The sequence below is a fragment of the Molothrus aeneus genome, chromosome 5 (assembly GCF_037042795.1).
Source record: "Molothrus aeneus isolate 106 chromosome 5, BPBGC_Maene_1.0, whole genome shotgun sequence".
Classification (NCBI taxonomy): domain Eukaryota; kingdom Metazoa; phylum Chordata; class Aves; order Passeriformes; family Icteridae; genus Molothrus; species Molothrus aeneus.
The window spans coordinates 70,191,736-70,208,437 of NC_089650.1; the positions used below are offsets into that span (position 1 = coordinate 70,191,736).

Genomic DNA, 16,702 nt, shown 5'->3' on the forward strand with positions numbered 1-16,702 from the left:
CAACAACTTACACTCGCCAGTAGTTTTATCCCCAAGAAATTGGATCATTTGGGTTATCGACATTTCTCCACTGCACAATTCCACTTCCCTAAAAAGGACCCACATTTCCTTGAGAGAGAAGCAAACACTGTGCAGAATTCAGAGCACCCTGTAAATGTCTCAGGTCAGCCCTGAGGGGGGCTGCAGGCACATCTCAGAGTCCTCCTCCTGTGAGTGCTGGACAAGGGAGACAAGAAGTCACCATCCTGCAGGAATTCAGTAGGAACTTCCCCATGGAAAGGGGCTCAGGCCTTGGCAGGGGCTGCCCAGGGAGCTTTGCAGTGCCCGTCCCTGGAGGTGCCCAAGGAATTCCTGGAGGTGGCACTCAGGGCTCTGGGCTGGGGACACGGTGGGCACAGCTGGACTCAGTGATCCCAAAGGGCTTTTCCAGCCTCAGTGTTTCTGGGATTCTGGGATTCAGTCTGCCAGGGGAAGAGAATCATGAGCTACTCAGTTATTTCAGAGCTCTCTCAACCTCCTTAGGCTCCCACCTCAGACTCCTGAGCAACACACTGCATCTCTGCTTCCAAGATGGAATAATTCCCACATTCATCTTTAACACAGCAAAGACTGGATCCAAGACCTTTGTGGATTTCTCTTCAGAGGAATGGTGGAGGCACCAAGGATGGTGAGAAACTCCAAAGGAGGAAAGGAAATGCTTCCTACACCAATCCTGGAGCTCAAGGCCAGGCTGGACACTGGGGCTGGAGCAGCCTGGGACAGGGGGAGGTGTCCCTGCCATGGCAGGGCTGGCACTGCAGGGGCTCTTGGGGTCCCTTCCCACCCACAGCAGTCCAGGATTCCACAATTCCATGAACCCAGCCCCTCTGCTCTCAAATTACACCATGCCAGGAGCCCATCCTGCGCCAGCCATGAGGAACAGCCAAGGGACAGGACCTGTGGAAGGTTCTCCACCAAGGGGCAGCTCTGCAGCTCTGGGACACCCTCCCAAGGGGCAGCGCAAAATTCAAACAGCTCCTTCGACAGCAGGATTTTACATAACTCCATTCTCACTCAGCACCTTTCCCTTTGCTCCCTGCCTCTCTCATTTGCTCAATTCTTTTTGGAATCCCTGACTAAAGGCAAAGCAGGACCCAGCAGAGGCCTGGAGGCAGTGTTCCAACTCACTGGGGGTTCATCGTTGCTACACACCCCCAAAAGAGGCACTTCAGCTCCCTGAGACATTCCCTAGCCCGAGCTGTTTATTGAAAACCACTGGGATACACTTAAAATTCACACATAAAATTTCAACCAAAATATTTCACCAATTTGCCAAGAATCTCCTTTTGTTTTCCCCTTGTGAGCTATGTAGATGAATTTCTTCATTATTCCTTAATATCTGACAAATTTAAGAGATCTCTGCATTTGCATTACAAAATCCTGGCACCATTTAGGTTGGAAAAGCCCTCCAAAGCCATCCAGTCCAGGGATGGGGACTCCAAAGCTCCCCGGGCAGCTGTGCCAGGGCTGCCCAGCCCTTTCCAGGAGGAATTTCCCCAAAATCCCCCCTGAGGCTGCCCTGGCCCAGCCTGAGGCCGTTCCCTCTGCTCCTGTCCCTGTTCCCGGCTGTGCCCTCCTGGCAGGGACTTGTGCAGAGCCACCAGGGCCCCCTGAGCCTCCTTTGCTCCAGGCTCAGCCCCTGCCCAGCTCCCTCAGCCCCTCCTGGGGCTCCAGCCCCTTCCCAGCTCCATTCCCTGGACACTCCAGCCCCTCCAGGGCTCTCCTGGCAGGAGGGGCCCGGAGCTGCCCCCGGATTCCAGGGGGTCCCTGGGCAGGCCCAGCACAGGGCACAGTCCCTGCCCTGGGGCCGTGCCCACCCTGGGGCTGCCACAGCCCAGGGCCCATCGGCCCCCCCTGCCCCCCTGGGCTCGGGCCCAGCCGCTGGCACAGCACCCCCAGGGCCCTTCCCAGCTCTGCAGCGCCCCAGGGGCTGGGGCTGACCCCAGGGCAGCACCTGGCACCCGGCCTGGCTGTGCCTCCCCTGCTGTCCCCAGCCCCCTGCAAGCTCCCACCTCCCACCAGCTCAGGGCCACCCTGGGTTCCCTGGCCACCAGCAGGAACCACAGGCACAGTGGGATGGATGCTGCTCTGCATGGAAAGGGGCTGTGCTGGGCTTTTTAACAAAAAACTGCCCCGGCAATAAACCCTTGAAGGCCTCTGTGTTGGACAAATGTGCACCCGAAATAAAGAGCTCCTTCTAATCCTTCCGGGCCTCTGAAGCTCCCAAAAACAGAGATGATATCAGGAGTACTTCGTTTTGATCATCAACCTTATCCTCACCCAGTATCTCGTTAAGCAGCCTCCTAATTGCTGCCCTACCCCATGCTAAAGACAGAATTTGCACAGCTTCTCGATTTAAATGTTACTTTTTAAATTAACGGCTCCACACCCAGACACGAAGAAACCGAAACCGCAGCACTTCAAAAGCTGCAGGAAAAAGCTGCAGAAAAGGATCCCAAACGCTCTGGGAACAGAACAGCACAAAAAAGGCCTTTTTTACCCGCTCAGTTGGCACACATGGAGCTCAATACATCCCTAAAATTCACCTCTGTGAGCTGCTGGGCTCCCATCAGCTCTGAGGGCAGAGGAATCTCCCAGTTTGTGATCTGTATTTCAGCAATAATCCAGCAGGATTGGTATTTCCAGCTGCTCCTCTGTGCTGACCCCACAGAAGCAACACCACTCCCAAGGAACCCTGGCGGGACTCGGGGCTTCCCATTAAATATTAACATCTGAGTGTGAGATTTGCAACTGCATTTGAATATTGAACCAGCAAAACAAAGTCCTGGGGTGCTGGACGCGTTGATTTCCCTCCCTTGCAGGACTCCAGGCTCCTCCCTCTGGGCCTGCCTGGCTCGCTTTGATGCCGCTCAGGGCTGGTTACTCCTCTGCTCCAAGCAACAAGTGACATTTTCTCGCGGGTCAGAGAAAGCCCCACAGCCCCACAGAAATCCCTGTTCACGACCACACTGGGATCTCCGAGCAGGGTGTTGGTTGTACTGGGGTGCACAAGCAGCGTTTCACAGAAATCCCACTCTGCCCTGCCTGGACCTTGGATGTTTTCATCTTTGCTGCCCGCAGCCTAAGGCGATGCTACAAAAGACACCTCTTTGTACTCAGACTGAGGGCCAGCATTTGCAAACTGAGATTTCCTGCTGCACCCCACGGGGAGATCAAGGGCTGCCCGTTCCACAGACGCCTATTTGATCAACACACGGCCTCAAGTGAGCCAGTGAAACAACTGCTGTGCTCCTTTCCTGCTCCTTCATCCCAGTTCAAAGCTCCCAAGGTGAGCTTGTGGCTGTACCTGCACCAGAACAGCCCAGCCCGTCACACACTGCAGCTCCTACCAGAATATTCCAGTGCTCCTCCACTCAATGGACCCAGAACCGAGGCCCCAGCAAAGCAGAGCCCTCAAACAGGACATTAAATAAATGCATTTTCATTGCCTCAAGCTTTCAGGGCATTACAGACACAGTCCATGCAAAGTTTAAGAAGTTTTGCAGTTAAAATAAATAAAGACTCTTCAGAAGGAGCTGAGGTTGGAAAAGAGCATCAAGTCCCAGCTGTGCCCAATGCCCACCTTGTCCCCCAGCCCTGAGTGCCACCTCCAGGAATTCCTTGGGCACCGCCGGGGATGGGCACTCCAAAGCTCCCTGGGCAGCCCCTGCCAAGGCCTGAGCCCCCTTTCCATGGGGAAATTCCTCCCTCTTCACCCAATTCCTCAGAATTGGGTAAAACACCTTTCCCAGAACAAGGCACCACCAGGCTGTTCTCCCTACATGGCACCACTTCACCTCTATTTATGAGGCAGGCTTCATCCATCATAAAACACCCTGAAAGGAAAACAATCCCTGGGAACTCTCAGAGCCACCCTTCAGAGTTTTACCTGGACAAAGAAACATCAAAGCTCAAGCTGCTCTGGGAATCCCAAACCAGCAGGACACACTCCTGATCTGAGGCCACGGCTTGCTGGGTACTAAACCTGCACTGCTGGGAAAAAATGGGTTTCCTCTGCCATACAGTATTAGCAGCAAAAAAATAACCAGCTGGGTCATACCCCCAAACTGGCTTCCAACACTGCTGTAGGAATGTCTGAGCAGGGAGGGAGGGCAGGGCAGCGAGGAAGGATGGAGCAGCAGGAAGGGGACAGCATTCCAGCTGAAATGTCCATCCAGCTTGGGCTTGGAGCACTAATCCAAGGAGTCACTCACACTGTGACTGAATTCCCTCAATCATAACCAAAACCACTCATAAAACCCATGGAATCTGTGGGGTGAGCATTTCAAAAGACTGAAAAGGATGACACTTGTTTTTCCAAGCTTATTAAAGAATCCTAGAGATTGGATCAACATTGGGAAAATAACTGAACATCCACCTTGCACAAGTGATCATCAATAGTTCTCTTGGAATGGTTTGGGTGGCACCTGGAGTCCCCTGGGATAGTGAAGGTGTCCCTGCCCTTGGCAGGGGCTTTAAGGCCCCAGCCATCCTGGGATCCCGTGATTCCCCCCAGGACTCTGAATGGGCCAACCCACAGGAATTGCAGCAATTTCCTCAGCAGGAATGGCCCCTGAAGCATCAAAATCTAAACCAGCAGGGCCCTGGAGATCCTTGATCCTTTCAGCAGGGCCCTGGAGATCCTCCTGCTTCCCCCAGCACTGGCCCTGCTGGTTGGCTGCTGGTGATCCCACCTGCTGTTCCCCAAGTAACACATTCCTGACCAGGGCACTGTCCACAGCTCCAAACAAACTGGGATTACACAACAGGATTTTCCCCACATGGCCAAAGTCTCCCGTGCCCACCAGGTGACCCCGTGTCACTCCACTGCTCCTCGGAAAACTCCAGCACAGATCCAAATCCCAAGCAGACACTCAATACTTCTCCTTGCTTTCCTCTTCTAAAACTAAAAATAACTCAACAGTTTTGTTCTTGGGAACTGCACTGCTTTATTTCAGCATTTGCTTCCAGGTATTTGAGGAAACAGCACAAAGAAGCTCCAAGAACCCCAGGGTCCCTGGGGCTGGACAAGCCCTCCCAGCCCATCCAGTCCCAGCTGTGCCCAATGCCCACCCTGTCCCCAGCCCAGAGCCCTGAGTGCCACCTCCAGGAATTCCTGGGACACCTCCAGGGATGGGCACTGCAAAGCTCCCTGGACAGCCCCTTTGAAGGCCTGAGCCCCCTTTCCATGGGGAAATTCCTGCTGATGCCCAAAATTCACCTGTCCAAAATGAAGTGGCCATTTGTTTTCCTGCAAGACACAGCACTCCCCAGGAGAGCTGCTGCTGGAAATGGAGGGCAAAGCAGGAGCAGGGAGGCCATGGACACACTGGATCCCCACACTAACATCACTGCCCTGCACCAGTTATTTCATGTGTCAGAACAAAGGTGACAGAAGGGAAGGAAAAACAGAAGGCCTGAAATTGCCTCTTTTGCAAGAGGAAGTTACAGTGTAACAGCCATGAAATCGGGTGTGCAGTCACTGCTGGCACCCCATCCCAAACCCCCCACCGGCATCTGGCACCCTAAAGCCCCTTACAGCTTTTGGAAACTCCTGTGCTGCCTCATCCTTGAGATTCCAGAGCCCCCAGTCACACACAGCAGCCTAGGACCAGCCACAATTAAACAAATTTTCTCTAAAGCAGAAAGAAAAAACTCAGTAAAATATTGATAAACTTCTCCTGAGCTTTGGGTCCTCCCCATGCCAGGCACTGAAGAAGGTGGGGAAACCCTGTCCCCTGTCCCCCTGCCTGAAGGGCCTCAGAGCCCCTGCAGAGCCACCATGGCAGGGACACCTCCCATTGTCCCCAGTGTCCAGCCTGGCCTTGGGCACTGCCAGGGATGCAGGGGCAGCCCCAGCTGCTCTGGGCACCCTGTGTCAGGGCCTGCCCACCCTCCCAGGCAGGAATTTTTTCCTAATATCCGATCTAAACCAATGCATCCCTGTCCTCTGGCAGTGGGAATCCATTCCCTGTGTCCTGGCACTCCAGGGCTGATTCAGGGTCCCTCTCTGGCTCTCTTGGATCCCTTCAGGGCCTGGAAGGTGTTGTGTGGTCTCCACATGACCTTCCCTTCCCCAGGCTGAACATTCCCAACTCTCCCAGGCTGTCTCTGTATGGACGTGCTGGGCTCCTCTGGACCTGCTCCAGGAGCTCCACGTCCTCCTGATGCCAGGAGCAGCAGAGCTGTGCCCCACACCCCTCACAGAACTGAAAACCAGCTGTGCTGGGCATGGGCACAACAACAACTTGGATTTGCTTCAGTGCTTTGGCCCTAGAGAGATCTCCATGGTTCTGAATCCCTGCCCGCTTCCAGCAGCAAACTCATCCACCTGCTGTGGGAGAGGGAGAGGCCTCCCCAGGCAGAGCCCAGGGTGTGGACATGGCTGAACATCAGCATCTCACAGTCACAGAACCGTTCAGGTTGGAAAAGCTGCTGGGGAGCGCCCAGCCCAATGTCCTCCGGCTGCCTGACCCAGGTGAGGAGGTCCCTGTCCCTGTCCCTGTCCCTGTGCCTGTGCCCTGCCCAGGCTGGGTCTCCCCCGAGCTGCAGCTCCTCATGCTGAGGATGACTGAAGCCAGTCAGTCACACAGATCCCCTGGGCAGGAGAGGAACGAGCGCTTCTCCAGCACAGCTCAGCTATTTCAGACCCCTGCACAGACAGGGAATGAGCACCTGGCTCCTCCACTGACTAAAAAAGGAACCCTGAGCCACTGAACCTCAGAAAGAAGGATTTACATCACAGAGGTGTGAACCTAGGGAGAGGTTCCAGCCCCTGGAAAGCCAAGGCAAAGTATGAAACACACTGTTGGGGAAGGGGAAATACTTAGAAAGTCACGGAAGAAAAATTAGGATATACCATGGACAGTACAAGATTAAATAATGATACAGTAAATCAGGGAATCATAGAATGGTTTGGGTTGGAAGGGACTTTACAGAACACCTCATTCCAACCATGGCAGGGAACAAGGACTAGGAGAATGCAGAAGAAGTAAATAACAACTGAGCACAAAGAAAAACAATCTTCCAACTGAAAAATAAAAAGGAAACAAGCTGCAGAGCTAAGCTGAAAAAACATCCTTTGGTGTTTTCCAATTTGCTAAATGGTGCAGACTGAGCACCTGCTCAGCAGGAGTGGGGTGTCGTGGCTCAGGGCTGAGGGCTCTCAGGATAACCTGGATATTCCATTCCCTGGGCTGAGCTTGACTTAACCTAACCCAGAATCATGGCTGTCAACACCAGTGGAGCCCCACTGCTGCAAGCCCATCACATTTCAGCCCATATTCCAACTGCCTGGCAGAACTTCCAGCAGTGGGACTCAAGTTCAGTGAAACACAAGTGCAGAGTCATGAGATGGGTTTGGGTGGGGAGGGACCCCAGAGCCCCTGCAGTGCCAGCCCTGCCATGGCAGGGACACCTCCCACTGTCCCAGGCTGCTCCAGCCCCAGTGTCCAGCCTGGCCTGGGGCACTGCCAGGGATGCAGGGGCAGCCCCAGCTGCTCTGGCAATCCCAGCCCAGCCAGGAATTCCTCATTGCCAAGATCCCATCCCTGGCTGCCCTCTGGCACTGGGGGCCATTCCCTGGGTGCTGTCCCTGCAGGCCTTGGCCCCAGTCCCTCTGCAGCGCTCCTGGAGCCCCTGCAGGCCCTGCCAGGGGCTCTGAGCTCTCCCTGGATCCTCCTCTTGTCCAGGTGAACATTCCCAGCTCTCCTGGCCTGGCTGCAGGGCAGAGGGGCTCCAGCACCTCCATGGCCTCTCTGGGTTCACTCCAGCAGCTCCAGGTCCCTCTGCTATCGGGAGCTGCAGGCTCTCAGAGGCAGCAGCAGAAGTTCCCAGGAAGGGGAGGTGTCTGAGTCCTGCTCCCTGTGAGCCCGGCACAGGCACAGCCACACCAGGAACACGTTGCACCACGATGCTGCCAGCGCCATCCAACCACGCCCTGGTTAAATCCCAGGACGGCCCTGCCCCTGTGCTCCTCCCTGGCTCCCAGGTGCCCGTGCTGCCCCCGGTGCCAGCGCTGCCGTGCGCTCCAGCTGCGGAGCTCCCGGCGCTGGCCCCGTGCCCGTGCCGCTGCCATCCCGCACGGACGCGCTGCCAGCACAGGGCAGCCTGGCCTTCTGCCCGCTCCTGGCACGGGGCAACCCTGCCCTTCGTCCTCTGCCTTGGGGACACGGGGACAGTTTGCAACCTGTGAGCTCACAGGCTCAATTATCCTTCTCAAAGAAAAGAAATCCATCTTAACATAAAAGAATTCAATTAAACGGCGTCCCGGGGGATCTGCCAAGGGAAGAGAACACAAATAAACAGCGAAGGAAACACAACCTTCTCATCCCAGCCCGCTGCACAGCCGAGCAAGGAGCTGCAACAAGCTGCAGGCTCTGCAGGGCTACGGGAACGGAAGGAAAGGAAGAAACTGCCACACGGAAGAAAACCCCAAATGTCACAGCAGAGCCAGCGGTGTGCTCTCTGAGGTGTGACACAAGTCAGTCCTCACAAGGAATCGAGCACAAAACTGAAACTGAAGCAGCTTCTTGTGTTCTATTTCCTTCTTCCTTCCTGTGGCTGCAGCAGCCAGACCATCCCCACTCCTGCAGGTCCGTGCCTCTCCCAGTGCCAGGCTCTGCTCTGCTGCCACTGTTCCGAAAGCTGCCCAGGGAAATCAGAATCAAAGTGACTCCGGAGTCATCAGTGTCACTCCGGGCCACAGAGCTCTGAGCAGCAGCAAACTGCAGGACTGAAATCCCACTGCAGCCCCAGGTTCCCAGCACAGGCACCAGCAGGGGCACTGCCAGGCCCACACAAACCCTGAGCTGAGCAGTCCAGATGTCTGGGAAGTTTCCCTGCAAAGCCAAAGTTCCACCTGGCTCCAGCTACCTTCAGCACCTTCTCAGGTGACCTGGATGCAGCCTGAGGGGACACCAGGGAAGCGTGCAGATGGTACCAAACTGGGAGGAGCTGCTGCCTCCCCTAAGGCAGAGAGGCCCTGCAGAGACCGGACAAATCCGAGGGCTGGCAACCACCAGCAGCGTGAGGTTTAACACAGGCAGGTGCTGGATTCTGCAGCTGGACCAGGGCAGCCCTGGATGCACCGACAGACTGGGATGGGGAGACTGGAGAGCAGCTCTGGAAAGGGACCTGGTCCTGGTGGATGACAAGGGGGACCTGAGTCAGCAGTGCCCTGGTGCCAGGAGGGACATCCCTGTCTCGGGGGGCACCAGGGACAGCAGCAAGGGAGGGGATTGTCCTGCTCTGCACTGGGGAGGCCTTACCTCCACTCCTGGGATTGGGCACCTCAATATACAAAACAACTAAAGCTCCTGGGGAGCATCCAAAGGAGGGACATGGGGATGGGGAAGGGTCTGGAGGGGCCACACAAGGAGCAGCTGAGGGCACCTGGAATGTCCAGCTGGAGGAGACTGAGCTCAGACGTCCCCAGGGGCTGTAGCCTCATCCCAAGGGGCAGCTCTGATCTCTGCTCCCTGAGAGCAGGGACAGGACCCAAGGAATGGCTGGAGCTGTGCCAGGGAGGGTCAGGCTGGAAAGCAGGAAAGGTTCTGCCCCAGAGGGTGCTGGGCACGGCCCCGGGGCTGCCAGAGCTCCCCTCCCAGGGATGCAATCCCCTCCCTGGGATTGCTGGGGTGTCTGTGCAGGGCCAGGAGCTGGAGTTGTGATCCCTGTGCTCCCTTCCAGCTCAGCAGATTCTGTGGAAAGCTGTGCCAGAGAAGCTTTTCACTCTGCCCCGGCCAAGGAAGAGCTCTGAGCTCTGCCTGCCCCCAGTGACTCCCTGCCCTTTGCCATTTCACCAGAAGGTTTTCTCTTCACGCCTTGCAGCTTCCCCTCCTGCCCAGATGATCCCAGTGTCCTCAGGCACCCCGGGCTGGCTCCAGGGGAAGGAATGGGGTGTGTGGGTACCGTGACATCAGGGACAGCCACCCCCAGAGTGCTCCCGGCTTTCAGGTAACAGGTGGACACAGCAAAGAGAGACTGAGAAGGACAAGGAGGAGCAATCCCAGCCCAGCAGCTGCAGAGCTGCCAGCTCAGGCTGAGGAGCTGCACTTCCTCCTGACAGCACCTCACCCTCGCTGTGGTGACAGCCCCCGGTCACGGCTCCGTGCCACGTGGGGTTTGGTTTAAAGGCGCCCCTGACAAAAATGACAATTCTGGTCAGGCTTCAGGCCCTGCAGACGTTTATTACTGTCACTCTCGAGGTGCCCCTGCTCCATCTGGGACTAACAGGCACTAAGAAACACAAAGATGGAACTTCCCACTTCCACACCTCATCTAACAGCAATATGTGTGGCACTCAAATTCCACCTAAATCTGAGCCTTTTTTGTCTGGTATTTTCAAGCTTGGCTGCAAAAGCTTCATTTCCTGAGATAACTGATATTTATTTGCCCAAGTTTCCCTCCAAACCAGAGTTAAGGTGCAGGTAAAAATAGTCCAGGCAGTGATAATAATGTCAATATTGGTTATTGCAGTGCTGGCAGCTGGGTAGGATCAAAACAAGGAGCAGGGAAGTCCACCAGGAGTGAGGGGAGGATGGTGGGAGGAACGGGGACAGAGAGGGAAAAAGAAAAGCTCAAGTAGAGAAACAGAGCAGCAGCCAGGAAAGACAACACACTCCTGCTTCCAATAATATTGAATCAAAGGAGACACTTAAGAGCCTTTGTTGCTACTCCTGGTCACACAGAGGCCACATTCCTTCCCTGAGCCTTAATAAACCCCGACATCTGTGGATTTTCCATGAAAAGGAGGTAAAACCACCGCAGTCCATAAATGTAACTGGGAGCAGGGCCGTGTTCCCTACACAGAGGGCCAGGAGTGAGGGACTGCGGCTCCCGGCCGAGCTCAGTGACAGCCCGGCCCGAGCACTGCCGTCACTCATTAACTCACTCTATTAACTCCTCAATTAGTTCTCCAGGAATTCTGCATCCAGCAAAACAAGACCTCCCACAAACCCTCCTCCCTGTTAAGTTCTCTGAAGTTCTGACAACCTGGACAGGCTCCCCAGGGAATGGGCATGGCCCTGGGGCTGCCGGACTCCAGGAGCACTTGGACAACACTCCCAGGGATGCACAGGGTGGGATTTGGGGGCTCCTGGGCAGGGCCAGGAGCTGGACTGGATGATCCCTGTGGGTCCCCTCCAACTCGGGATATTCCTTGATCCTGTGAGTGAAGCACCCAGCTCCTCCTTTGCTCTCAGCTCACCGACCTCACCCGTTTCTCCCACACCATTTGCACCCAAATTTCCCAGTTATTCTTGTTCTACTCCTGTTCCAAACCCAAGATTTCCTCCAACAAGAGACTCTCCTATTTCCTGGCATTCCAGTTTGCCCATTTTTACAGCTGAGCTGCAGCTCCTGCCCTTCAGGCACTCTGACTCTGTTAAACCATCCTGCTGGATGACATCCACGGCCGTGATCCCGAGCACAGAACCCCGGGCTGCTCCACCTGCACCCCCGGCTGTCAGCAAGGAGAGCAGGAGAGCTCATCCCTCTGTTCCCAGCCCCGAGCTCCCCCCAGACTCTGCTGAGCAGGACAGGACCCAGGGAAGGGCTGGAGCTGTGCCAGGGGAGGGATAGCATGGACAGCAGGAAAGGCTCTGTTCCAAGGGTGCTGGGCACTGCCCAGGCTCCCCAGGGAACGGGCACAGCCCCAGAGCTCCAGGAGCGTTTGGACAGCGCTGCCAGGGATGCACAGGCTGGGATTGTTGGGGTGTCTGTGCAGGGCCAGCAGCTGCATCTGTGAGCCCTGTGGGCCCTTCCCACTCAGGAGATTCCATGGTTCTGTGATGCTGGAATTCCTCTATACCACTGCTGGGCTCAGGGAAGAAAAGTTTTGGGTCCCCTTTGCCACCAGAAAACTCAAATGAAGCATTCTCTGTACAGAGCATGGAAAAGCACCACAGGAAAACACTGGAATATCTCCCTACCAAAGAGGAGAGGAAGCATTAACAAACCAACACCCCCTTCCTGCTCAGGATCTTACTGTGGGGAACAGCAGGGATGGGATTCCCTCCAGCTGTCTCCCAATCCAACCAGGAAACTGTGATCAGGACCGGGGGATCCCACTCTGGAACACAGCTGGGCTCCCCAGCCCCCTGTTCCCCAGGGAAGCTCTGCCAACAGTGGCCTGGAGCTTCCCAAAAATCCTGTAAGCCCACAGAGCACTTTTCTCCTGGTAACAAACCCCCGAGCAGCAGCTCTCACACAGTGCTGCCTCGTCGTTATTATTTTTGACAGTTTCCAATTTGTGAAGTCAGAAATCCACCCTGTCCCTCCCACAGCACACGCAGAGCTCCTGGAACACCAGGCTGAGCAGGAGATGATCCACAGCTCCTGCATCCCACAACAAACCTTCCCCCAGCGTGAGGTTCTGCAGGAACCTCTCCTGCACCACCTGCCCAACAGGCACCTGCTGCTGCAGCACCAATCTGTCCCCACTGCCAGCCAGGACCTCGTCCCACATCCGTGGATTTCAGCGTTAATCCAAAGGAAGTACAGAAAGCACCAGGAATGTCAGTGTACGCACAGAGAACAAGCCTTGGTTTCAGACCGGTTTGTTCCCACCCAGCCCTCAGCACCTTCTGCTGAGCAAATGTCACCCAGGCCAGCCCAGGCCATGATGTGCTCCCACTGACAGCCCAAAATTTAACTTTGCTTCCCATGAGATCACCATTGGTTGCCATGGAAATCCCTATACTACCATCCACCAAGGGTTTTTTTTACCACTGAAGTATTTTGGCAGCATGTTCGCTTTTAAGTGTCAGAGTAATAAGAGAAAACATAAATGCTTCTTCTCTCATCAGGCTTTAAACAGAGCTTTATAACCCAAATCTGCTCCTAAGACCTTGGTTCAAACCTGTGGGGCTGGGCAGGGCTGGAATCACCACCTTCTCCTTTCTGAGACACAAAATAAACAATGAAAACAACCTTTAAGTTTTTAAAACATTGATTTTTAAGCGGGGGATCAAGAGAGGAAAAACCTCTTAGGCCCCTCCAAGTTCTCTCAGTTTCTCTTTTTCACTTCCTAGTTTGGTTTTTTTTTAGCTGGTGCAAAACAAGGCCCTCAAATTCAGCAGGGCCCTCCCAGCCTCTGCCAGGAGCCGCTTTCCTGTCAGATCAATCTTGTGGTGATTCCAGCGGGGCCTCCACTCCTACCCCGGCTTCTGGTCGTTAATAAAACCAGCACAGTGACATTTACGGCCAAACTCCGCACCCTGAGGTGGGCAGGTCCCCAGGAGGGTGACACCCGTGGGAGGCTGATCCCCCTCCTGTGACCCCCGGGAGGGAACTGACCCCGGGAACGGACCAGACCCTCAGGAGAGGGACCCTGACCACTGATCCCTCTCCTCTCACCCCCGGGAGGGACCTGACCCCCGGGAACAGGACCAGAACCCCAGGAAGGCGACCAGACCCCCTCAAAGGGGAGCAGACCCTTGGGAAGAGGGGCAGACCCTTGGGAAGGGGAGCAGAGCCCTGGGAAGGGGGATCTGACCCGCCAGAGGGGACCAGACAGCCGGGAGTGACTTGACCCATAGGAGGGGAACCACACCCCAGGTAGGGGGACCCTCAGAAGGGAGATCTGACCCCCGGAAGGGACCTGACCTCCGGGACTGACCTGACCCCCAGGAGGGGGACAAGAACCTCGAGAGGGGGACCTGACTCTCGGGAAAGGGACCAGACCCCCAGGGGGGTGAGGTGCCCCTCGGGCACGGGACCCCCGGAAGGTGGCCAGACCCTCGGGAGTGCGCGCTGAGCCATAGGAGAGGGATCTGAGTCGCAGGAAGGGTGACCTGACCCCTGACCTTGCCACCGCCACCACTCCCGACAGCTCCGGCCACTCCCGGCCGGCCAGGTGCGCTCCAGGACCACCTGGAGGCCGCAGCCCCAGCCCCCAGCCCCGCCAGCCCGCCCCGCACGCACCAAAACACGGCAAAAGGAAACTGTCACGCGCAGAGCAGGCGGATTTAACCCAGATCCGCACGGAACGAGGCGGCGGGACCACGGCCCAGCCCCGGACAGCGGCTCGGCGGGAGAGATTTTTAACCCCCCAAACGGAACCGAACCCCCAGAGCTCGGGGGGCGGCTCCGGGAGAGCGGAGCGGAGCCGGGGGGGCGGCGGGGCCCAGTCCGCGGCGCCGGGCCCAGCCCCGACCCTGGACCCGCGAGGGCGGCGGTGACAGCCGGGTCTCACCTGCGGGTGCCGGGCTGCCCTCGGGCGCTGCCGGGCCGGGCTGCGGGCCGGGCCCGCGGGCTGGGCCGGCCGGGGCTGCGCGGGCAGCGGCGGCGGAGCGGCGGCGGCGGCGGCTCCAAAATGGCGGCGGCGCCGCGGATCCCTCAGGGCGGGGGAGAGGGGCGGGGCCGATGGCGAGGGGGCGTGGTCTGTATTGGGCGTGGTCGTTTGAGGGCGGTGCTATCGGAAGTGGGCGCGGCTGGGGCGGGACCGCGGGGACACGGGGACAGGGATGGGGACAGGGGGACGGGAATGAGCGCATGGAGATGGGCACACGGGAATGGGGACACGGGGATGGCGACACGGACACAAGGACACGGGGACGGGGGCAGGGATGGGCACGGGGATGGGCACATGGGGACACGGACACCGCAGGACGGGGATGAGGACTGTGGGACGGGGATCACGACTCGGGACGGGACGGGGGGACGGGACGGGGGACAGTGGGACGGGAATGGGGATGGGGATGGTGGGGCGGAATGGGGACGAGGACAGGGGGACGAGGATGGGGACACGCGGACGGGAATGGGGATGGGATGGGATGGGATAGGATGGGATAAGGATGGGATGGGATGGGATGGGATGGGATGGGATGGGATGGGATGGGATGGGATGGGATGGGATGGGGGACAGGAACGGGGACAGGGAAGACAGGGACGGGAATGAGGATAAGGGGACGGAGACTCGGGGGCGGAGATGGAGACACGGGGGCGGGGACTGGGGACAGGGAGATGGTGGGACGGGGATGTGACAGGGACCGAGACACGGGGACACTGGGATGGCCACGGGGACACGGGGACAGGGGGTCGGGGATGGTGGGGCGAGGGCGGGGACAGGGGAACGGTGGGGCGGCCCCCGCCCCGGGGACAGGGGCGAGGGGACAGCGACAGCCCTCGGGACCCCGGGGTGGGCGAGCTGCGGCCCCCGGGGGTGGTCACGGCCTCGGGGGGAGCACGAGGACAGGACCCCGCGGCTGGGGGGACACGGGGACAGCGGGAGCCCCTCCCTGGCCTTCAGGTGGCCCCAGCATTACTGCAAGGGGGGGACCCCCGAGATGGGGGTCGGGGAACTGGGGTGGGGACAGCGTCCACCGTGTCCAGGGATGTGGGGTGAGCACGGAGAAGGGAAGGGAAAAGGGAGACGGAGGGAGCAGGGAGCCAGGGCTGGAGCAGGGATCTCTGAGTCATGCTGGCTGCCTGGGCTCCTGGATCCGCTGTCGCCGTGCCCGGATTTGTCTTTGTCTCGTGGATAAACTGCTTTCCAAGTGCCAGCATCCTCCAGGAACCAGCAGGAAGCCATCCAATCGTTCATTCCAAAGTGAATTCCTGCCATGAGATTTACCACTAAGCTGCTCCGTGCTGCTCTCGCCGAGGCCTTGACCCTGCACAGATTCCTGCACGTGGTTAAAGTTTACAGGGAAAACGTGGCCTTTGCCACGGGAAAAGAGGGACGGTTTTGTACTGCCCTGCTCCCAGGGGGCACGGAATCACGGGATCCTGGAATGGTCAGGGCTGGAAGGGAGCTTAAGGCTCATCCTGTGTCACCCCCTGCCACATGCTGGGGTTTGGCCATGGGACTGTGCCACAGAAATGCCACTAGAAGTGTCCCCCATGACCGAGTGGGTAAAATTCCTCATTTATGGACGCTTTTCCAGTGTAAGGGCAGCAAGGGAAGGACTCCTAGAATTTATACAGCACCCAGTGTGGTAATTAGCACGTTGGTGGCCATTAATGTGGGAAAAAATAGCACAACCTCAGGAGTTTCACTTCCCTGTTTCGTTCTGTTGGAGGGAAATGGGCTTATAAAGCATTTTTTGTGGCTTACTGTGGCTTCTGGGGACAGGACGAAACCATCCAAGCAAATTCCCAAACCTTCCAGCTGCCCCCAGAGCCCATTCCCACCCCCAGGAGGGCTGGGGTTGTACAGCCTGACTCCTCCAGCTGATTTCTAGAGTTCCAACCTTGGAACAGCTTCCCTCGTCTCTGCTCCAGCCCTCTGGAACACACTAAGATACAGCTGAACTCTGGGCTTGGCAGCAGCAGGGCCAGGAGCTGCCAGCTCCCCTCTCCCAGCAGGGACAGGGACAGACACCCCAGGCCACGGTTCTGTGCCCTGGTTGTGACACAGGGCACCGGATCCCACTGGGAACAACGGCTGGAACGTCCTCAGCACCGACACAAGGGGCTGAGCCCAGCTGTGGCAGCGCCAGGCTGGACATTGGGGCTGGGAGCAGCCTGGGCTCACGGAAGGTGTCCCTGTCCCTGGCAGGGTGGCACTGGGTGGCATTAGGGACCCCCTCAATCCAAACCATGGCAGGATTCCCTGCAGGTGCTGTGTGTGAGGGCAGCCCCTCGGCACAAGGAGCGCTCTGGCTGCAGAGCTCCCAGCTCTGGAGCAGGGAGCGGAGCTGAGCCTGAGCAGGATTCC

General features: G+C 57.5%; 1 protein-coding gene across 2 annotated transcripts in view; it reads right to left on the minus strand.

Moving 5' to 3' along the window:
* The window catches only part of PPP6R2 (protein phosphatase 6 regulatory subunit 2), a 64,029-nt gene that overhangs the window by 44,664 nt on the left and 2,663 nt on the right, over positions 1-16,702 (minus strand). The window contains exon 1 of one of the 2 annotated variants that reach the window (XM_066551100.1): positions 14,237-14,325. The exons of the other annotated variant lie outside the window; for it this stretch is intronic. The gene's annotated coding sequence lies outside the window, so the exon portion shown is untranslated. Of the gene's footprint in view, positions 1-14,236; positions 14,326-16,702 lie in introns of those variants that run through there. 2 annotated transcript variants of the gene reach the window in all.